The sequence below is a fragment of the Cupressus sempervirens genome, chromosome 1 (assembly GCF_028749045.1).
Source record: "Cupressus sempervirens isolate cs-2001-9-10 chromosome 1, ASM2874904v1, whole genome shotgun sequence".
Classification (NCBI taxonomy): domain Eukaryota; kingdom Viridiplantae; phylum Streptophyta; class Pinopsida; order Cupressales; family Cupressaceae; genus Cupressus; species Cupressus sempervirens.
The window spans coordinates 332090096-332115724 of record NC_143118.1 but is presented as its reverse complement, the minus strand read 5'-3'; positions in this window follow the sequence as shown (position 1 = coordinate 332115724).

Sequence of the window (25629 nt, the reverse complement as noted above, 5' to 3'; positions counted from 1 at the left end):
GTTTATGAAAATATGTGACACTTGGATAGATTAAATGTGATGTTTAGATTAACTCCTTGTGATTACAGGATAGCAAAGGATGAGGCGAAAGATCAAGAAGGTGAAAGACATGATAAAGAAGAAAAATGTGAAAGTAGTTAGTTGACATGTTCACAAGAATGAATAGAGAGCTTTCTCCGTATGCAAGATTAAGCTAAAAATGAACCTATAATGCAAGCTAGCATACAAAGTGGTTTACCAGCAAGGGATGCATAATGTTTAGACTCTTATTTCATCATTGAGCATTTATTAGGGACATCATGAGATCATACAATCATCACTATCATAACTATGAGGATATGAATATGATCTACATTGGATAGAAATATGGGAATCTAACCTATGCATCAAAGACAAATAGGTCAAGATGACTATGCAGTTGGATTCCCTAAGTTTAATATAGCAAGACTATACCTATATCAAGGCATAAGTGCTAGGGTAACCCCCAAGTGTGGTCTTTCAAAAATAGTCAAGGATGATACGTTTATAACTCAAAGTGTCAAATAGGACAAGCATGAATGATTTAAACACTATAGAAAAATAAAGTGTACCCACAAGTAGAAATCAATAAAACATGCCCCATGCCCCCAGTCTTCTAGTCCATGAAATCTTCAAAGGACTATTAGGGAGAGAATGTATAGAAATGAAATCATCATAGACAACACACAAAGTAAAAAAAATTAGCATAGATCAGTCATTTAAGTGTGTGTGTGTGTGTGTGTGTGTGTGTGTGTGTGTGTGTGTGTGTGTGAGAGAGAGAGAGAGAGAGAGTCACTTGATTCTGATAGTAAGAAATATCATGACATTAGATACTGTAGGTAAACTATTTGACAAGTGTTGATAAATACACTTAATGTCAAGTGTTGGGGTAGTGTTGAGAAACATTATTTTGTGAGGTACCAAAGAAACCCTAATGCACAAGGATACTTTAATAGACTAAGTAGTTATGCCCCTAAGATGAGAAAAGGAAACCATCCCAAGCTAGGAAATGTGTAGCAAAATGGGTGATTGAGACTGATAGACATAAGTATAAGGCTCTCAAGTAGCACCTATTTCCAGGTTTTCACCACTTAGTAGATTTTTTCAGGACTTTTTTTCAATTTTTTTTGCATTTGTATTTTTGAATTTTTTTATTTTATTGGTGATACATCAAAGAGACCTATTGCTAATTTTTCACTAAGATGATCATTTTTTCAGGACATTTTTCATTTTTTAGGATTTTTTAGGATCGTAGATATGTACAAGATAGCTAAGCAATAAAACTTTAAGCATAGAACTTCTTCAAGTGTAGGAAATTAATAGTCTCTACAAGTTCTTCACCTTTAGGAGTAGATAGCTGATAAGCACTAGACCCAAATGTTGTTATGATAATGTATGGGCCTAACCAATTAGGTTCAAACTTTCCCTTCTACTCTATAGGTTGTTGATTTTTTGGATTTTCTTTAAGGACAAGGTCACCAAATTGAAACTAATGTGGATGAACCTTCTTATTATAGTGAGTAGATATGCACTTCTAATAAGCCCTCATGTGATCAAAAGCTAGCTTATGGTGCTCATCAAGAGTCTCTAATTCTTGTATTTGCATAGCTCAATGGTCTTCATCAGTTATTAACCCATGTAAAGAGACCCACAAGGAGGGGATCTCTACTTCTAATTAGAGAATTGCCTCAGAACCATAGACTAAAGAAAAGGGCGTGCCCCCCATAGGAGTATGGATGGTAGTTCTGTAGGTCCAAAGTGTTGAATTTATCTATAGGTGCCAATCTCTCCCAAACTTATGAACTATGTGATGCAAGATTTTCTACAATGTTTTGTTGGAGGCCTCTGCTTGGCCATTCCCTTGAGGGTAATAAATAGAAGACCAGTGTTGTTTGATCTTAAACATCTTGCATAGCTACCTTAGGTCCTTATTTTTGAATTGTCCTCCATTATCAGTGACAATAGAGGAAGGAATATCATATCTAAAAATGATGTGATTTAGTATAAATAGGGCAACATGTTTAGATGTAGTAGTAGATAATGGCATAGCTTCAACCCATTTGGTAAAATACTCAGTTGTTGTAATGATGAACTTGTGACCACTAGATGAACTTGGGTGAATTTTTCCTACCAAGTCAAAGGCCTATTATTGAAATGGCCAATATGCCATAAAAGAAATCAACTCATGTCTAGGAGCATGAATCAAGTTACCATAGAGTTGACATTTATGACAAGACTTGTCATAATGAACAACATTAGCTTGCATTATTGGCTAGTAATAACCTACCCTAAGAATCTTTTGAGCAAGTGCAAGGCCATTAGAATGTGCCCCAAAAATGCCATCATAGACTTCAGCAAGTGCCTTTTCAGACTCTTCTAGCTCTAAACACCTAAGCAATGTTCCATCTAGACCCTTTCTATACAAGTCACTAGAGACCAAGATGTAATGTGAGGTGTTGCAGAGGAATTGGAGTTTTTGGTTGCACATGATGTTCTTAGGAACAATTTGATTAGATAGGTAAGAGAAGATGGCAGCATAGCAAGAGGAATCATGACGTACAATGGTACAAATCACTTGATTATTAGGGGAATTGTAGGTGGGATGAGACAGTTCTTCCACTAGTAACTCAAATCAGGATTCATGTTCTTGTTGTTTGAGAATAGATGCTAGGGTGACCATGACATCAATAGCCTTGTTTTCTACTCTAGGAATTTGCTAGAATGTCACAAAAGTGAAGTAGTTCCTTAGAGCATCTATCAACCTTTTGTAAGGTATCAACTTGTCATCTTTTATATTATAGTCATTATTCACTTGGTTAATAACAAGTTGAGAATCTTCATAGATATGCAATTCAGTTATTCTCCATTCAAGAGTCATTTTGATCCCATTTGTTAAAGCCTCATATTCTTCCATATTGTTTGTATAAGGGAATAAGATTTTGTAATATTTGGGGATCATATACCCATGAGGGGAAACAAACAAGATGCCTGCTCCAGCTCCATTTTGTGTATGAGACCCATAAAAGAACATTTTCCAAGTTCTCTCAGTGATGTACATAATTGAGGCATTTGGAAATTTAGCTTGTATGGGTGTTGTATCCTATACAGGAAAATTAGCTAGTTGGTCAGCTATAGCTTTTCCTTTAATGGCTTTACGTTTGACATACTAAATGTCAAGTTCTGAAAGAATGATCATCCATTTAGCTAAATGACCAATAAGCACAACTTTTCTCAACAAATATTTTAAAGGATCAATTTTAGAAACTAGGTGAACTACCTGTGCCAAAATGTAATGTCAAATATTTTGAGAAGCAAAGACCACTGCAAGATAGGCTTTCTCGATGTTGGTATATTTCATCTCATAAGAAACCAAAGTTTGACTAATATAATATATAGCTCGTTCTTTACCAGTCTCATCACTTTGGGCTAATAGTGCTCCTAGAGAAGAAGTTGTAGCTGAGATATACAAGATCAAAGGTTTTCCTAGAATAGGTGGCATCAAAAATGGAGGTTTTTCCAACTATCCTTTGATTTAATCTAGAATTTGTTGACACTCGTCATTCCAAATATGAGTAGAACCTTTGTACAAATTCTTGTTAAAAGGTTGAGCTTTATCAGCCAATTGAGAAATAAACCTTCTTATCGATTACAGACATCCTTGTAGACTTCTAAGTTGACTGATATTTTTTGGAGTAGGCATATCTATGATAGCCTGGACTTTTTCAGGATCAACCTCAATACCTTTTGCTGAGATAATGTAGCCTAGCAATTTTCCAAAAGTGAAACCAAAGGCACACTTTTTTGGGTTTAGAAAAATTGGAATTGTTCCATACAGTCCAATATCAAACTAAGGTCTTCAAGATGTGTATATCTTTTCCTAGATTTTGTCAGTGTGTCATCAACATAATCTTCCATATTTTTATGCATCATATCATGGAATATGGTGGTCATTGCTCTTTGGTAGGTAGCACTGACATTTTTGAGCCCAAAAGGCATGATGTTCCAACAAAAAGTACCCCATGCACATCTGAAGGTTGTCTTCTCTTGATCAACTAGAGCTATCTTAGTTTGATTATACCCAAAAAACCCATCCATAAGGGAGTACATCTCATAACCTACAATCATGTCCACTATCATATAGATGTTTGGTAGTAAAAATTCATCCTTGGGGCATGCTTTGTAAAGGTCTTTGAAATTAGTACAAACTTAGATGATTTTATCATGTTTGGATATAGGTACAATGTTGGAAATCCATTCTACATAGTCGATTGCTCTAATAAAATTAGCAATCAAGAGTTTTTCCAATTCTGCTTTCACCAATAATGCTACATGTGGATGTATCTTTCTCAATTTTTGTTTAACAGGCTTGATATCAAGAGAAATAGACAAATGATGCATGATAAGATCTGTGTCAAGCCTAAGCATGTCAAAGTATGTCCATGCAAAATTGATCTTTTTGTCTTGAAAAAATTGGGCAAATTGTTTCGTTTCTTTAGTTAACAATGATTGAGCTACATGAATAATTTTGAAAGATTCCTCTGTCCACAAGTTGATTGGTTGTGTAGGCTCAATGAGAACTGATGATCTATCTTGAAAATGACTTGGTAGACTACCAAGTACCTCATCCGCAACTACCTCAAAGAGGTTTTCACCATTAGATGCATCTTTATTTTTACTATTTTTAGGTTCAAATTTTGCCACAATGTGGTTTTCACCATTTGACCATTTATTTTTTCTTTTGACTTTATGACTAAGGTACTTGATATCTGATTCTATCATGTGAATCATGGCTTCACTAGTGAAAGAAGTGATAGGTTCAATGGCATTTAGGTAATAGGTGATATCATAGTCATTTTGGAAAGACTATATTTCCAATTTTTGATGTTGAATGGATCAATCAATGAGATTGGGAATCAATGAGAGTGAGGTTGAAGCTTTAAGGTTATTGATACGAAAAGAGTCATCTCTGGTGACATGTGAAGTTGAGCCTATAGTGAATTTTGTAGAGGTATCCAGATTAGGAATAGTCCTAAAGGGACTAGTGTGGTCCACTAAAGCATTTTGTGAGCCAAACTCATCAAACCCTATACTAGAAACATCTACCATATTTGATTGGATTGCATATGTGTGAATGACATCAACCTCAAGTTCACAAGAGGTGTCTGATAAACTTTCCCATTCATACTCTTGAGAGTTTGTGCTCTAATCTCTAGCAATTAGATGGGCAATACTTTTTCTAATCCATCCTCTATTTAAATCTTCAGGTTCAGATTCATCCTATTCTACCTCTCTAGAGGTGGAAGCCTCATCGTCATTATCGGTAGTGCATGTTTCTTCTCCCCAAAGAAGAGAAGTTATAGTTATAAAGTCTTCCTCTTGTAAAGTGACAACAATAAAGGGATAATCATCATCCTCTAATTCACTAGATATGGGTGCATTTTGAGTAGACACTAGCATATTATCCTTTAGCCCAAATCCTAGGCCAACAATATCTTGAGCATCAAGACCTTGAGTATGACTTAAAGGTTTAGCTAGAGCTTTTTTGTTACCAGTTAAGGACCCATGACCTTGATAGCCCATGTTTGTGAGCATCTTATATCCTTTTCCATATCATTTAGGAGAAATGGGAGTGGTGATTGTAATATCCTCCTCATCTTCCTCTCCCCTATATATCTAGTCTTTAATAGCTTGTTCTTCTTTTTCTGCTTCTAGGGGAATTGAGGATTACACAAAAGTGCCAAAAAGATTCATGGCAAACACGCAAGGTTTCTTTTTGGTAGACAGCTTCCCATAAGACTGAGGGGAAATAGGTAGAGCAGCAATAGAGTCTAAAGTGTATTCACCCATACCAAGACTCATCATTTTCATTTTCTGATCACACTCTATAAAGACAGTGTTGGCTCATGAGAAGAGTGATTGTATGGAACTAGTGTTTCAGCAGTAGACAATGTGTTGATGGACATTGAGTTGTCACCAGGGACAACTACTTCAATATCATTAAAAGGGAACTTGATGCACTGATGGTATGTAGAAGGCACCACTTACATGTAATGAATCCATGGTTGTCCCAACAACAAATTATATGCAAAGGGTATATCTAGGACTTGGAAAACAATATCCTGCTCCACTAGACCAACTCTTATTGGGAGCATAATTAGACCCTTAGAAGGTCTTTCAACCTCATCATAGACTTTTATAGTGATCTTGCACCTAGGGTCAATAGAAAATTTTGACATGCCCAACTATTGGATCACGTTAAATGAAATAATGTTTAACCCTGCACCATTGTCTATCAAGTCTCGACAAATGTGAGTATGGAAGATTTGGAATTTGACATGGAGAGCAAGGTTGTGGGGATGACTAAGAGATCGGTCATCTTCTTTAGAAAAAGTGAGGTGGTGAGGTGAAGAGATATGATTCACCATAGATTGGAATTATTCTGCATCAATGTCTATGGGAACATTGGCAGAGCGTAAAGATTTTTTTAGGATATCCTTGTGAAAAGGAGATAACTCTAACAACTAAAAAATGGAAATTTGAGCTAGGGTACATTGTAATTGACTAACAAGGTCATAGTTGTAGATCCTGGAAGTAGTTGGCTATTTAGAGGATGAAGCACTCTTGGAATCTTAGGCAACTTTTATAACAACCTTAGATTGCCCCTAGTAATGGCATTAAGTGGTTCACTTTGTGATGGAAAAGAATCAGTCACCTGGAGCACCACCTTAGGTCTAGATTCATTATGGTATTGAATAACATCATGCATTTTTAAGACAACTTTGGGTCGTTCATCTACATATCAATTGTCATCATTATAATTGGCCATGCATAAATACTCAACAGGCTCGAGCATGCCTATAACATTGTTTGTGTCAGCATAACCATAGCTAATCTTGGCATCATGATTCTTTTTAGTGACTTTAGAGGTTTCCCCTTTCCCATATTTTGGTAAGGGTTGTTTAAAATCTTTGTGATCAGTATTTTTGGCAAGACCATTTGTGACAAATTTTCCTTCCTCAATAAGATTTTGAATTATATATTTTCCATCACCAAGGTTTGACGGGGGGGTCATAGGGTTGGGAATTATCTAGCAAAGCAATCAACTTATTTTTAATTAGATTTTTTAAGACCACCTCATAGAGCTCAACCATTGGTGTGTAAGCATGTCGTTTCTTGGTAAACTTAGAGCTCTTTTCAAGTGTTTGTGGTTTCACATTGTCTTGTTGCTTTGTGACATAAATGGTGGTAGAAAGATTAAATGCAGGTTCCTTGGTCTTAGGAGTTTCCACTACTCCATCATTGACAATATACTTGTTTTTATTCTAAGGTTTACCTTTGTCTTTACCATTTCCATTGTTGTTCCTGTCTTTGTTTATGACAATATCACCTCTTTTGATAGCAATATCTTCAATACAATATGCACTCTCAACCATGGCATTGAAGGATGTGAATAACTATTTCCTTAGATCAACGTATAATTATGGTACAATCATATTGACAAAAATATTGATTTTTCAGCCTCAAGAACTTGTCGGGGATAGCAAGAGTATGACAACCTCCATCATTGAAGATATGTTGTGAAGGGTTCTCCCAATTTTTGTTTGATGTTGCATAAGTCCAGCACCATTATAGGATGTTGAATATTATAGGAGTATTGTTGAATTAAACATTGTGCAAGCTTGTCAAATGTTTTAATAGGACTCAATTTTGTGAACCATTCCATAGCTTGCCCTCTTAGACTCCTAGGAAATAATCACATCAGAAAGGTGTCTTTATGCATAAAATCTATGCTAAGAGCATAAAAATGCCTCACATGATTGTGAGGATCACCATTTCCATCATATTTATCATACTTAGTAACATCTATATCCTTAAGAAATGGTAGCATATAGAGACTCCTATTAGATGGAAGGGCACATATTGATTCAAAAAATGAAGTTTTAGGCGGTTCTTTTGAAGTTTGCAATTGTACAAAATTGTTTCCTCAATTCTTATATTTCTTCCCTTAAGATTTCAGCTTCAATGAGTTCTCATTTTGGAAGTATGTGCTCTATATCAAAATCTTGGGGGAGTTTCCATCCTCTTATTGCCATGTATCAAAAATGTTTGTCTCCATTTTCCTCTAAATCTCTAAGCATTAGTTTTTGAGAAAATTCATCTTGTTGGAATTTTATAACATCCTTGCTAGTTACTTCTTCATCACTTTCATGATGAGAATGGCATGAGTCCATGGTGACTCTAGGAGTTCTTGGAGGTGTTTTGTTGCCATCATGGCTATCAAAATAATTTCAAGAGAAATTTACCTTGTTCCCTTCATGGTGGGTATGGTTATTATTTTCAGCTTGCTAATGTTCTTTCTCCCTAGCATACATGACTTCTAAGATCCTTTGATTTTCACATGCTTGTTCTTTTAAATGACATTGGACTTCATCGGGGTGCACCATGGTGACCAAACTATTCTCACCCTTAGGTGTCTCACAAGGTGTTCCAAATGGGTTTTCAAAATTGTAAAGCAAATTATACATTATGTTAGTTGTTTGTTTCCAATAGGCTTAGGGTTTTCCACACAAGATTGTCCATGAGGATGTCTAGGTGGGGTTTCTAATTGTTTGAAAACAAAAGGGGTATGACTACCACTCCCAACTTGAAATCTAGTTGTAACCGACATGTAAGGACTTTTCTTTGTTTAATAGGACAAGAAAAGTAAGTCAAATTTGAAGTTCTTACAATCAAGATTAGTCACTTGCCAAAGTATGATAGATGGCTTGTCAAACAATGCTCAAGAATTTATAGCACTACTGACTTGAGCCAAGTGATCAAGCAAGAAGCTCAATAGCAAATAGCTAAAATAGAATGGTAATTGGATCTTAACAAGTGATTTATCAGTGATGTTTCAAGACTTACATCTAATAGACTAAACCCCACTTTCAACCTAGGACAGCTTCCTAACACACAAATGTGCAAGCAGGACCAACGGGATGGAAGTAATAAGACCCTAGATTATAAAAATTAGAATATACTCTATTTTGATAGAAAATAGCCTTAGGTGATACTTTCTCAGAAACCAGGCGATAATAGGATAGCATAAAACATCATGTGACACAATTTTCAATATCACGGTGATACAATTCTCTTTGGTGACAATTCACACAAAGCAAGGCGATAGACCTTGGTATACAAGGGTGATATATCTCATAACATGAGGGAGACAAAATTTTGGAAAATTATTATTGCGTGATATTTATCTAGAGAGCAGGTGATAAAGTGCCAGTTTGTGTGCAAAAGACTAGTTTTGAGTTCAAGATTTGTGTTTCAATTTTGACAATCAAATGATTTTTAGATCAGACAGTGTACTTTTTTAGTTTATGTTGGTTATCAACAAGGTTTGCAAATAGTAAGTGTTTTAACCTGTCTCAAATTGTTGGACAGGCATAAAAACAACCTTGCTAACACACACTTGTGATATCAGAACAACCTTTCTACCAATATTTCTGAGATTATTTGATGTGTAAGAATGTTAACACTGGCAACACATTCAAAAATAGTAACCAAGAAATCCACCTTAACATCATGGTTCATTACTCAACAAGTTGGCCCAAACTTGATGCTCCTTTGCCTCACACCAAGTGGTTATGCATAAGAGATATTGGCTTTGTCATGGAAGTGCCATAACCACAACCAAGGGAAAATATATGGTGAGTGTAAATCTTGGGGTGATCCAAGTAATCCACTAGGATTGATCCTTACACTAAGAAGTTGAGCGGGAAAATAGGGTGGATACTAACCTAGGGTATCTAGATAGGGCTTTCATTTGTAGTGTTCCTCTTGCACCCAATTAAGGGACACCCCACCTTGTGGTGGGTAATAGACCTTGCAATCACATGAACACCTTAAGTGTTCTTGCCTAGTGATCTCCCTATGGTCGAAATTCCATAAGCGATCACACTATGTGAAGAGAAACACTATGTCTACCAAGGTTTTGTGTCCTTGATAGCCTTGAGTTTATAGGGGGTTGGAAGAGCCAAGTAATTTTTTTGTCCCCACTTGGGTCATTTCTCTCAGGTTGTTTGAGAGCAGGCCCTCTAAAGGATCCTAACTACCACAAAATGGATCCACTCTCAAGGGTCAAGATTTCTGATTCACCTCAAGGGTGAAGAGCATACTCTCCTACCTCAATTGCTTCCCCCAAATATGCCAAGAAGATTCACTTATTCACTTGCTTTTAAAATCCAAAGGTGGGTCAAGATTTCTAATTCATTGCAAGGGTGAAGAGCATACTCTCCTATCATTGAAGAACCTCAAGCACAAGTTGAATGTGCCTAAACAAAAATAACTAGTAGATACCACACATGAAATCAAAAAGAAAACAAGTTGGGTTTTTATGCATTGAGCAGCCCTACAAATAGTCATTAGTAGCCCTTATGCATTTGAAGCTTTAATGTGCATTCTTTTTGGCAATGTTAAAAGTTTTCAAGATGGAAACTTGCAAACACAACCATTAGCACCATGGGTTAGCTCCAAAAAAAAAATGTAAATGGTCCTCTGAAAACAAGTTAAAGACCTACAACAAGAACAAGCAACAAGTAGAAACTGAAAATTGACTAAAAACACCCCAATTAGCAAGCAAATCCCTATCAGGTGATAGTTTTCACTGGAAGACTATCATGCAATACTTCACGGTATAGTCATGCAAAAAAACCTTTCTGTTATGAGAACTATCGCCTAACAGTTATGAGAACTATCACACAATACTGGAAAAATATTGCTCAAAAATTGTGACTTAAAAAAGAGAAACTTGCTAATAAAATACAGAAAATGTAAAAAATGTAGCTAAAAGAAGACCAAAACTAAATGTGTTGCCCCATGGTGGGTGCCAAAAATGTACACTAAGAAAAGTGCACTTCTTTGAACCCTTCTATCCAAGGTTTTCCATAGGTTGGAAAGCTTGAATGGCGGCTTAGAGCTCCCTAGTCATGGAGTGCAAGAGGCATACAAGCAAGCATAAAGAAAGCTCTTAACTAAGTTGTAGGAACATAGCCCTTGCTAGTAAACCATGAGATGAGAGATTTTTTAGCAAGAGCAAGAATGATAGTGTCAAAGAACTCTTGAGTATGCAATGCAAGAATGAAAGTAAGCTAAGATGAAATGCACAATGCAACTAAGCTAAACAAATGAAAGTGTTACATCCATGCTACTTAAACTATGTGAGCTAAACTATTGTAAAGGAGCTACAATAAAATGCAACTACACTAGAATGCTATATGCTAGAAGTGCCATGAATGAGAGAATGTAGACAAGAAATAGAATTTCTCCACGAAAAGCTCTCAAGAATTCGAATAGTAAAACTACAGCATAACAATACTCAAGAGTGTGGATCCTTTGAGGGTAAAAGCTCTCTCCCTTTTAAATTTGTATGGATGGTAGAGATCAAGATGGAGATGGTGAATGATCAATAGGTGTGTTTGAAAAGAAGAGTGATCTGTGTGCACACACAAGTCAACCAATATAATATAAGTTGACTTTCTCACATAAGATAAAAAGTCTTCAAAAAGCCTTTTCTTTTAATTGCAAAATAGAAAAAGGACTTTATGTGTGCACTTTATGTGGGTTAGAAGAATGGGGTCTTTTATTTAATTAGAAGGGGACACTTTCTTTTAATTAAATAATGAACTTAGGATAGCATTGTCAAACTATAGGTTATAATCAAATTAATCAATTATTAGCAATTTGGTCTAGGTAAATGATTAATTAAATTAGCCAAAATGCTGAGAAGGGACTAATGGTCTAGATGACCATTTTTAGGTGATTACATTTGGATTCATTGTGCAATCAAGATGTAACCAATCAGAAAAATAGAAGGAATTGAGCAGGAAAAATGAATGAATCTCAATCATAGATTCATACCTAACTCTAAGCCACCAAAGTCTTTTTAAAGGGAGACAAAGCCCCATAATTCAGCATGAGAGTGATTATGAATCTATGTGATGATGTGATGCTTGTGAAGATTTGAAGAAAACGAAAGGGTGAAATGATCAATATATATTCAAGGTGAGTTAGAAGAAGGACAAAATTGAAAAATCAATTTGCAGAACAAAGGATTGAGGATACAGCAATTTCATATCATAACAAAAAGAATCAAGATGGACTGAATTGAGATTTGCAATCAGCAATACCATATTGTAAGTAGTTAGATCAAACATTCTACTGTACTTTCTAACAACTATATCAGTAGGATGAAATCCTTTATACTAAGGTTGACTTAACAACCATAGTGAAATCTTTTAACATGGTGACATTCCAAGTGAGTGTTCTAAAGTCCTTTAGCCAATCACACTTTTGACAGGGTGTTAAAATCCTTTAACAAGGTGGGATCTAACAATCCTTTGTAAGCCTTTAATAGGGAAGGCCTTTTATAGGGTAGATCATTAGCATGGTCAAACTATGTAACCTTAATAGGTGAACTTTATTGTTGTAGTAGTGAAGAATTGTGGGTGTCATCCCCACCCAAGTTTTACCTTCTCATTGGAGGGTTTCTTGGTAATCATATATGGTGTCAAGTGTTTATGTGAATGCATTTACTTTACATATTATTTCAATATGTTTATGCATGGATTGTCTCAAAAGTTTAAAAAAATATTGGTTAAAGATTTGTACTTCTGATTCACCCCCTCCCCCCTCCTTAGAAGTATACATTTCCCATTTGTATTTCCAAAAAAACCACAATGTCCCACTACCTTTGTATGAAATTACACCCAACTTTATAGGAACAAACAAACCTCTGAAAAACACACACAAATAACCATAGATGTGCACTTTATATTTAGAAAAAGAGCATGCACTTACTATCATTAGAAAATATTTGCTAGCTATCACTTCCAACCAACTATTATGTATGGTCATACAATGAACAACAAGAATTGGGAAATCCTATCTCATAACTTGCATAAAAAATAGGATACAAAGACAAGGAAAACAAGTAAAACTACTCCTCCTTGTTTCTCCAATAGAAATAGCTACATTTAATATACAAGCATCAACAATACATACAACTCCAAAGATTTTAATCAAAGGCATGCAACATCTCCAAGTAAAACTACTAACATCTCTATAAGAAGAGATGAAAAATATAACATATGTTCTCATCAATGAGATGAGATTCATTGAGCCAAAGATGCTTCTAAAAATTGATAGCAAGATCCATGAAGCAATATCCCAAAATTAGCATCTTTGCTACAGGGTCATTAGTATCATACTCATAGAAACTTTGCACAACTACCACCTATGATGGACAAACCTATCTATGCATCTCATATAACTGCAAAAAATCTATGGCACAAATTTAATACAATTGTCACATTGCAAAATATTTACAAAGAAGAGGGTGGTGATTGAATGCAAGCTCAATTTCAAGAAACCTTACAAAATGCATGCACAATGCATAACCAAAATAACTAGATTGGGAATTATTAATGACACACAAACAAGAACCTTACAAAATGAACAAGAAGATTTTGACCTATCCCTACACTTATTCCCAAAAAAATTAACTTGTAACAATACATAGTAGAAAAATGTTGAAACAACTGTAATGGTCCACTATAGAATGAAAAAACCTAAACCAATACCAATACAACCAATAACACAAGGGAACCATAAGAAAATTCCTCTATTAATGACATGGGCTATCACTATACACAAATCAAAAGGCTTGATACTCAAGAAGACAATAATTGATATTGACAAATTCAAACACCAAGGCCTCACCTTTATGGTAGTATCTTGGGTAAAAAGCATACAAGTTTTCAAATACAAAAACCATTCTTTGCTGATCACTATTCCAAAATGAAAAAGAATCCATACAAAATTATAAGGAAAAAAGAAGAGGTTTGTATTCCATTGCTCTCATAATAGAAAGAAATGATACAACCAAAAATGTCTACTATGTTTACACTGATAAAATCATAATTTGTACTTAAGTAAAACCTATTACTCACTACAATTTGATAAATACTACAATTTACTATCTATAGATCTACTCACAAACAAGAACAATAGGGGACGATGAAGTTTTGCATTCTTTTTCAAAGGAACAACTGATAGGGATCCATCCTTATTTTTTCAATTTCAAATTCAAAATAGGAAATACATTACAAAAATCACTAATTATTTAGAAATAAATACTTACCGACTTGTTACATTGATTTTCACTACATGAAAAAAATGGAAATGGCTTATATTACAAATGGAATATGAAAAAGTTAAAGAACCTTGATTTCTCACCATTGTGTGTCTTCTAGAATGGTTCTTTGACACATTCTAAAGGTGATTGGCTCATAGCCAAGATGGGTAAAGTCAAACGAAAATGAACCACCATGTCATCTATAGAAAAGGAATTGTATAATGACTTCAAATAGAACTATCACACTATTCTCAACAAGAATTCAAGTTGGTAAATGGCTAAAATAATACATCTATAGAGATAAAATATCTTCTAGAATTACCCTATCAAAAAAGGTAATTTGTTTATGCAAACTTTGTTCAACAATATTCATATTAACAAGATTGTATTGTGATATTCTTTATTACTTAATAGTGACTACAGTAAATAAAATACCAAGTACAAGCTCTTCCAAATCAAGTCACCACACTCTCATTTAGTCAAATTACTCATTTCACCACAATATGGAGAAAGTGTAAGAATTTTCCTTAGGGCTGAATTCACCCAAGACCACGGAACTGAAACACAAGCACAATAGTAGACCAAAGAGAGTATGATCAGAATGATGATATATTCATTCCATATATTCCATGTAAAAGTACACTAGGATTTTATGTATATAAAGGACTTTGGAGAGCTTCTAGAATGCATAGAAGTTAGCATCATGATAAGTCATACAACTAGGCACATGTCCACTAGATATGGGTTATCCTCCATTAAGCACGGGAATAAGTGTGATGATGAGAGGATAAGCCTACAAAGGTGTAGCACACAAAATAATTTTGTAGACAACATGTGCTAAAATGGGATTGTTGGTGCTCAAAATTGTAGCCCACATTTTGAGCACCATTGAGAATTTTGAGGCCTATAAATGCTTTGTGAAGCTTATGTACCCAGCTGTACCTTTGAACCCTACAAGGTGTTTAATACTTCTAACACCCTCCATTTAGCCCATCCACATGTTTCATGAAGAAAGATTGAGATTTTGAGCCAATCCGTGAAGTCTCGTTTTGAGTAATTTTCAAATTTGCATTTTACCCCTAGTGTCAAACAGCGATAGGAGGTTGTGTTTGCATTTGAATATCTCGTACCCAGAAAGGTTTTGTGACTTTTTGCTTTGAGAGTGTCTAGTGTCTATACCTGAGAACCTATGTTTCATATTTTGAGTCGTTTCAAGTCCGTTTGTCTAGGTTTTGAATCCCTCAAAGTTGGTTAGTTATTGTTTTCATGCTTTTGCATTTAATTCCTAATTCTGGGAAGCCTTGTTTGACCCGTAATAACTTTTGACCAGTTGAACCAAATGCTAAAATTCCTTTTGTGTTGCATTGTAGATGTCAGAGACTTGCTATGTTTCAAGTTTTAACTTATGACAAATCCATTTGATCAGTTTTCAAATGTGATTCCAAATGCAATTTCTAAAGTTATACTGGTGTCAGCATTTGCAGATTGATTGAAACCCCTGTTCATGATGTCATATCCCCTGATCCGTGATTGGTGAGATCGAATGGTTTGTTTCTCTATGTTCTATACTAAAAATACTCCAAGTGTGCCAGTTTTCAAATCTTGACAAATCTATTTGCATACTTTTCCAGGGTCATTCCATTTGCAAAAATTGTTATGTTGTCATTGTTTCTTGTCCTGCAAATCCAGGTAGCCAACTTTAGATGCTTGCCATTTGTGCCCAGTTATTCATCATGAGTCCAAATCTCATATTCATACTCACCTCATGACAGAGATTTAACGCCCCAGTTTTCATTTCCCCATGTGCTCATTTGCCTAGTTTTCCAGGCCAAATCCGAACCTAGTTTATTGTTTTTTGACATATTTACTTGCAGGTAATTCTGAGAAGGCAACTCTGATAGTGAATATCTTGTGACTCTGAATTTTTCTTAAGACGAGATTCAACAAGGTGAAAGTATATAGAACATAAATTCAGTGTGTCAGGTTTCAGAGCCTGGTCAATTGTTTGGGTTAGTTTTTAAGGGCGGTCAACGGACCTCCTGACACCAGTTTGACAGTTTACAAAATGCTGGCAAAGAGAGTTTTATTTGATGGTTCAGTGTTCGAACTCATTTCCAGTCAATCCGAGAAGGTATTGGGAATTGGGGCATCACTATTAATAGTCTTGAATTATTGAGAGTTTTTAATTAAAGGAGGATCTCCTAATAGGTTTGACACATGAACTGTATGGATGAGGTTATAAGAGAATGCTCTATGTGCTTTGTATAAGAAATATAACATTTCATTGCAAATGTGGATAAAACTTACACCCTTTGTTCATGAGTTTTTAGAGGAGGCAAGTAAGATGTATGAAATGTATGTCTATACAATGGGAGAGCGGGCTTATGCTTTGAAAATAGCAAGGTTTCTTGATCCCACAGGAAAACATTTTTGAGCTAGGGTCATCTCACAGGGTGATAGTACACGTAGACATCAGAAAGACCTAGATGTCGTATTGGAAGCAGAATTTGCAGTTGTGATTCTTGATGACACGGAGCAAGTATGGCCAAAGCATAGATAAAATTTTATAGTGATGGAGAGATACCATTTCTTAGCTCAAGTTACCAGCAATTTAATCGACAGAGCCCCTCTTTGACACATTCAATGAGGGATGAGACAAAGACAAAGGGTGCTCTTGCAAGCATGAAAGTACTCTAAGCCACAGGGGAATGGCCCACATCCAATATAGAAGAAGGCGCATCTTTGAAAGGAAAATCAATTCATGTTTATAAATAGGGGTGGCACTATATATGGAGACGCCAGTGTCTACAAAAAAGACATCCCACGGCAGCTGAATCAGAGCAGACCAGCGCATCAAAGAGAGACTTCACTGATCAAGAGAGATTATGCCAGAATCAAGAGATCCATGTCAGCACGTGAAGATGAAGTATGCAAACATCCATGCATTTTAGAGAAGTAGGACACTCCATGCAAGGAGGGAACCCATTGTTTCTAGAGTGAGATGCCATCAACAAAGGGGGCAATAGCAACAAAAGGGACCAAAGGCAATCCGCAGCTGATGGAGAAGCCAATAAAGAATGGCAGAGGCCCAAAATGTGAAACAACAGGGGAGATTGTTGAATGAACTTCATGCCAAAATAAAGAAAGCCAGATTATGAGATAAAACTCATATGCTAAGAGGGAAGACCCAACCGTTGACTCAAAAGACACCCTGTGTTAGAATGAAATCATAGTCCATGAGTTAACAAAGCCTGTGCAAGGAAAATGACGTGAAGGTAGGAATCAATGCATAAATATTTAGAAGTATTATTTCAAAGGAATTCATACATGTTCAAAGAGACCCTGCACCAATTAAGCGGATGCCATCAGATGAAACTCCATGCCATCAAAGAGTAATCCACAGCAAAAAGGGGACATAAAATGTTTTGAAGGTTGGAACTTGTAGTCAAAGCTGTGAGCAAGCGGCAGAATAAAATATGCAGCAAAGGGACCACTTTTGAATGGAGTCATCCTTAGCCCAAAAATAGGAGGTAGAGTACATGAAAAGGATGTCGCCATATAATAGAGGTATGAGCAGCAAAGAAAGATGCAACGCCAAAGATGGGGGGAGACATTGCAGAAGAGGGGAATATCCAAGGCTCACACAAGGATGCACCATGTTAAATGGTGAAAGCCCACGGCTGGCCAATAGAGCAAGGTATGAGTGAAATTAAAAATCACACCATGTCAAGGGATAACCACATAACCAGCAAGAAATAGAAAGCCCATGTTTGGAAAAATGCAATCAGCACTATCAAAGAAAGAATATATTATGAGAAGCCGCAGTCAAACTTCAAAGGAAAGTTGCTAGGGAGTTTGAAATAGATTTGAGGTGATTACCATGAAAGGTAGAGCTAAAATAAAACACAAGAAGAACAACGTATGAAGGAATCCGACCATGCAAGCAGAATAAATGAGGAAGATGGTTAAAACCATTATCCCACATTGGTTGCAGGGGGTAATTTTTAAATTTTTTAAATACAATCTCACACGTATTATAAGTGTCTTGAAAGGCACAGGGTTTTGGAAAGCTGCCTAGTGCATGGTGGGGCCAGCTTGTGCTCAGTTAGGCAATGACATAACAAATTTTGAATGAAGACGTAGGTAAAGGGTTGATCACATCAGCAAAGGATATAAGGTAATCGAAAAGTTCAAAATCCGGCGCCTTGCTACTTCGCTAGCCGAGAAATTTCAAAAAATCTGGCTAGCGAGGTAGCGAGTTCCAGAAAATCTCTAAAATTTGGCAAGAGTCAAAATGAAACGTGTGTCCCACCTAGAGACAACAACAAATTAGATTGTGACATGTGGCAGTGAACGAGAGGTGGTGTAGCAAGATCTAGCTAGTTGCAATGAGATCGCGATACGTGTCCAAATCGGAGGGTCGTCGCTAACTTGCCAAGCAAAAGATGCGCAAGATTTAGCATAGCGAGTTAGCAAGAAAAGGACATGCGGCATCTATTATGTAGGCTTGGACTAATCAAAGTGTGCCACGTGACGTTGGTCAAACCTGGAGTTGACCCAAAATTAAAGAGGCTAGGGAAAATAAAATGATTTTAAAATTTTCATTTTAAAATTATTTTTTCAAGAGACTGACGTGCAAGTTTTTTTTAAATTCAAAGAACAATTAGGCTAAAGTCCAGACTTTAGCCTAATTTAAATTTTTGAAATTTAAAAAATCAAATGTGCAGACATGAGTTTCTAGAAAAGGACTATTTTTCAAACAGACTTTTAGTGGGTTTTCGAGAGGCCAAATAGGCGATGTTATATATCGCCAGAATCGAGAGAAGACAAACTTTCTAATTCTAGAGTCAGTTTTTACACAGGTATCAGTCTGTTTGAGCTACACAAGGTTTTCTATTAGGTACCTGAATTGCAACCATTTTCAGAGCAGGAAGTTTAGTTTTGATTTTTTGTCAAGGTAATGACCTGAATATTAGTAGAAGGCAATGGAAATGTAGTTGGGGTCAGATTTACTCAGTAAAAACTCATTTTCATTGGCATTTTCATGGGGCAATCAGATATTTTGGTGATTCAAAAAGCTTTCATCATTAAGCAAAGATATTTTGCAGATCAGTTGCAGATAATGATGAAACAAAATCAGATCAGATGGGATGAAAGAAGAAAGAGGTTACTCAGTTGCACAGGATTGAATTTCAAGTGGACACTTTTCATCTTCAGAACAGATCCGAGAATTCTTTCTCTTCTATATCTTTCTTTCTTGCTTCCATTTGAGGGGTTCCAATTTTTTGTTACTGAGAGACCATTCTTTAGCATTTCTTAAAGTATTGAATAGCATTTTGAGTTTTATGCAAATAGTTCATGTCTGTTAGGTGATTTATGAAGTATTCTCTACATCTTTCGTGTATTTGATTTCAAAGAAAGCAAATAAAGAGTGGCAATGGTTTCAAATTCAGCCTGAATCTTGTCTCATGTTTGTGGATCTCTAATCTTTTCTAGTTTATGATCAAAGACCATAGATTAGGTTGCATCTCATTTAGTGATGTATGTGATTGAAATACCTTTCTTATGGAACCAAGAGCCATGTAACCGCTTGGTGTTTATCACAGGGTTTACTGATTTCATGATTGGATATTCTAAGTATGAGATTCATTTTGATGTAGATGTCAGTTCACAAAGTGAAGGATAGATCAGGGATCTTGATGTAGAGATATGTCTGAGATTTACAGGAGATGTATGGTTATAATTCATTTAATTGCCCAATAGATAAGGCACTGATCACATATAGGATCATTAAATTTTGTTGCTCATACCTGGGTCTTGTTGTCATCAATCTATTAAATCATTTTCATTTTATGTTGAAAGGTATTCAAATTATAACCTGCACTTAGCTTTCTAGTTTCATGAGTCATGTCTTTAGCTATTTCATGCTTGTGATCTCCTGGTTAAGCATAGAAGAATTAGGGGTTTCATCTGCTTTTATAGATCTTCAATATGGTTATTGCACTGGTCACATAGTCAGATATAAAGAGGTTCACCCACCTAGGTTTTGCAGAGCCTGAAGAAGAAGAAGGGTCATGCCTTATAGTTGGCCTGGTGTCTGAATGGGCATGTTGAAAATGGGAGTTAGCTACCCCTAGATATGTTTTTTTCTCATCAGGGTAATTGGAAATGGGTAGCATTTTCAAACACCAACAGGGAGCACAAATAACTATGTTGTCTACATGAAAACATAGTAAATGATACCAACTCCAGTGTTGTAGACACCATGTGTTGAATTAGATTTGCTTACTCTAGTGTTGTTAACATGACAACTCATGAGAGTACACAAACTCCTAAGTGTCTCACCTAAATAAATAATAAAATAATGCATTAAACTACGTGAGCCATAGTAAAGTGTAAATAGTAAATACTTATTTACACCAACACCCCCCCCCCTTTAGTGCAACTTAGGGGAATGTGCTTAAGTTCACAAAATCTAGGATGCAATGCATGATGGGTCCTAGCTACTAGGTCATGTTAGGTACCCATATACATAATGAAATGCAATCTCTCATAAAGTGGAGAAAAAGGGAAAACCTCATGGGAAAAACCCTCCCCCAAAAAGAGAGATGAAAAAACTAGATGCATGGATAGATGGAGTAATCAAGACCCCCCCATTACGACATACATCAAGTATATACAATAGAAAAATGTGAGAAGAATACTATCTCAAAAAAGGAAAAGGTCCACCCCACAAGAGAGAAGAAGAAGAGAGACAAGGTAATCTCCCCCCCAAATGAAGAGTTTCTGTCAGTGATAGCTGCTTTGATCTAGAAGCTGATCCAAGACTACATAATAGTGTTCCTCCCCTTTGGAAGAAATAATGTTGAAGGTACAAGTGAGATGCTTCTTCTATGTGTGGAAGGAATCTCGATGATTGATAATGTCTCTGAAACCTATTCAACTGTCCTTGTAAAGGATGAATGAAGAACCTATCCCAAAGAATGATCTATCTCCTTAGCTGATGAAGAAACCTTCTGCAATGGCTGGTCATAGGTATCCATAATCACTTCAACCTGTGATGATTGATCATGTATAGAATGAATAGGAGGGTCAGAGTGAACCCTTGTGACAACTAAAGAAGGTGTTGATTCATCAAGGAGAAGAGGCAAATCATCAATAGTACCCTATTGTGTTGGACCTATCACTGTGGCTACGTATGCATATGGAATATTTTGATGTCATGACCTCTCACTACAATTGTCGATAGAACCCCACATGTTTAAATCTATTGAAGCACTATTTCTAGTGTCACTATTAGTTTCCACACTGTATGATGTGTGGAGAGGATTAGAGGAAAAGCTGTGTGAACTTTCCTCAAAGTGTACATCCTTCTCCACAAAAATATGATGTGTCTTATGATCCATGAGTTTGTATGCCTTCACACTATCTTCATATTTGATGAAAGTACAAGACCTAGGTGGTGGTGCCTTGCATCCCCTAAAAGATATGTTTGCCTATGTTGGACAACCAAAAACTCTGAAGTGTGTCACTACTATTTTTCTACCACACCATGCCTCAAAAGGAGTCTTGCCATCTAAGGCAGGATGAGGAGACCTATTCAGTATGTGATTGGCACTACTGATTGCTTTGACTTCAAGTGATGGTTCGAGAAACTTGGCTTGTATCATGCAACTTGCCATGGACTTAAGATTTTGGATCCTCAATACTACAACATTTGTCTTATGTAGACTGAATGTTGGTGGATTCTAAAGATCAATTCACTCAAGTTTGTAAAAGTCTTTAAGTCTTTTATTCACATATCTGCTTTCATTATCCATTTGAAGAAATTTGATGGCTTTCCTCGATTTATGTTCAACATGAGTCTTGAAGTCTAGAAACTTGTCCAACACTTCATTCTTGTGATGAAGAAACTAGACCCAAGTATACTGTGAAAAGTCATCAATGAAAGTAAGTATGTAGCGACCCTGGCTGACTGATGTCACTGTAAAGGACCTCCTAGTACCATGTGAACCAACTGAAGAACAACTGTTGCTCTTGAAGACTTCCCTCTATGTAACTTCTCCTATAGATGCATATCCACTGAACCTATTGAATAGTCACCTTGGGAAAAGTTTATTGTAGGTAGACCTTTGACCATTTTGTTTGAGCAAAGTTGCTAAAGATAGAAAAAGGGAAGATGGCCATACTGCTCATGCCATAATTGCATGTGAGAATTGGATTGAGTCAACAAGGCTTGTAAAGGAGACTTTAGTACAAAGTGCGAGAAAGAATACAAATTTTTGTCATGATTAACTTTCCCCACTACAACCAATGAATCTTCTTTTAGACTATGCACCTTTACTAAGTTAGGAAGGAACTCAACTTTATGACCATCTCCAAGGTGAGTGATTTGGTAAATTGAGAGGAGATTAAAACTTAGGTTTGGAACATAGAGAACATCTTTGAACTCTCCATTTTTCATTTCCATATTTCCTTTCCCTTCAACTTTCATTTTTGTATCATCTCCCACAAAGATGTGCAGTACCTTTGACTACTTCAATGAAGAAAAATATCCTTTTGAAGAACCTATATGATATGAGGCACCTGATTCAAGAATCCATTCCTTTGAAGAATTTTAAATTTCCATGAGTGCTTGTCCTTTGCCCTTTAAATCTAAAGAAGTCCCTTTCTCCTTAGAAGCATTAGGAAGTGGAACATTATGTTTCTTCATGATGGTGGTCGACTCATCAATCTTCTTATGATAACACTCATGTTCTTCATGACCCAATTTCTTGCAATAAGTGCACTTTTTCTTGTCCTTATTATTGTCTCCCTTCTAATTTGAATTTGAAAAAGACTTGCCTTGTTGATTTGATTGTGATGTTGTCTTTTCTACATCCTCTAATTTATACTTCTTATTCTTGCCCTTCCCTTTATTTGAAGATTGACCAGCTGAATTCTAAGAACCCTCATTATTTGCAACCAATGTCTTTGACTTTGGTGAATTGAGAATCCCCATTGATTTCAACTTCATTTCTTCTTTATCCAATAGTTCAGCATAATGATCAAAAGAGACTTTCTTATAGGCAAACACTATTGTACTCTTTAAGGTGTTATAAGTAGAAACAAATGTGGAGTACTCAAATGGCAAGTTATTATGAATGAGATAGATTAATCTATCATCTTTAATAGAACTCCCACAATCATCTAGTTTCATTTTTAATTCATTCACCTTTATGATAAAATCATGTATGGAATCAAATGCCTTTGGATCTAAGGAGACAAGCTCATCTTCAATTTTGAAAACATCTTCCTCAGAAACTTTACCATATAGGTTTTGGAGGGTATCCCAAGCTTCGTTGGATGTACGAGACTTCTAGATCTAATACATGATCTTGTCATCAACCCCAAAATAAATATCACCTAGGGCTTTCCTATCCATTGTTTTCTAATCAGTGATTTCACTAGTAGATACTTGATCACCTATTGGTTTAGGAAGGGTACCATCTACATATTGAGAAACTCCTTTATGCATTAAATGACACCACATTTTAATGGACCATGTAGCATAGTTATGTGGAGTTAATTTTGGAAACTTAAAATTTCCCATAAAGCAAAAAATGAAAGAAAACTACAAAAAAAGAGGAAAACAACACCAAGAACACCCCCCCTTTTCACTAAATGAAGAAACCCCAGCAAAAAAGATGTTTTTGGCACTTTATATGTAGTCCAATTACAATGGCCACTTGTTGATTTTGACCTTAGTGGACTTCTAATTTTGACTTCACAATCTCCTTATTGAGCTTAAAACTGGAACATTACAATGTATCTCAGATATACAATTTTGAAGATATATCAAAGTATTACAATGCAGAAAAGGACCTAATTTTGAAAGTGACACTTTTGTCCACACAACCCTATAATCTAATTGTAGATCTAGAAAGTAGATGAAAAATAATGTACTTTCAAAAAAATGGAACCTATTTTCGTGTCCAAATGAGCCTATACGGAGCATTTGAAGTTGAAAATGTAGGATCAGACAAGTTTAGTCACCAAAAGATGCAATTTTTGAAAAATTCATGCACCAAAACTAGACAAGAGCTACACCACTAAAAAGTTTAGGAAATTCTAACCAATTTCAAAAAAAATTGCACCTAATTTGGAGTCTAGATGACTGAGATATGTCCTCCCAATGTCAGACTACAAAATTAAAAATCAATCTGAAGAGGGATTGGATTAGCAAAAGATGGGGTTAAATTTGACGATCATATCATCATTGTAGTAGTTCTATTTTTCCCTTGAATGATGATTAGACGATTGTCAAATTTAAGCTCATGAATTGATGACATTAGTGTATCCAAGCCCTTTGATGATGTTAGTGTACCCAGGCCCTTTTATGATGTCAGCACCATATGGATGATGATGTCAGTGGTATAGATTCATATAGATGGGTATGGTAAAAAATGACATGTCTAGTATGATCATTGGTTGATGTGTACTACTTATTTAGCATACAGATGGTGTTAATTGTATAAGGTATGGCTACCACATGAATGTAGAGTGGATAGCTAATGTGGTCACTAATTCAGAGGCCGATTAACGTGTCTACGATAGATTGGTCTACACTTCAAGGATGTGCCCGCAAGTCAAAATGGGTAGAAATGTCACATTTCCTAAGGTCAGTACACAATTGGTAGATGCCTGCCATGTGGTGGGTATGTATTTCGTCACATTTCTGCAATGAACAGCAAAATTGATCTCGTCAAAGATGGAAAATGAATGATGGAAAAACCAAATCATGCTAGAGTTTATGGCTCATGGCACAAGGAGTTCATAACAAAGATCCCACATTAATGGGATGAATAAACTCTTTTTTGTTTATATGTGTCAGGCCGCGGATGGGATGGTAAGTGCAAATGGACAACCAGTGGTGATTTGTGAGCGGTGCCCAGATTCTGGTGAGTATCACCGAGATTATGCTTTGTCTGCTAGTTCGTTCAATCTGATGTTGAATAAATAGATGCCCATTGAGTAAGGAATATTCTTGCAAATTGTAGGGCCGAGGTGTCATTACCTGGTTCTACAAAAAAAAAAAAATCTCTGCTAGCTCGACTGGGCAAAAAAAAATCCAAAAATAGAAATTCAAAAAAATAATTACAAAGAATTAAATTGCAAATCTAAGAAATAAATAAATAGATCAATTAAATGACCATACCCGAACTTGAAAATCGGGCCTTTGAGTGTTGATTTGCAAAAAAAAAATTGCCTCACAATAAATTTTAGCCTAGCATATGTGAATTTATAGTCGATCTTCACTGAATCGACATTTCAGACATAATGGCAAGGTCTGATTTGGCTCTAGACACTTCCAATTTCTATAGATTCTCCAAATTTAGGTCGAGGTACTAAAGCATGAACGGTCTTGAATGACTATGTGAAGAGAATGTCCT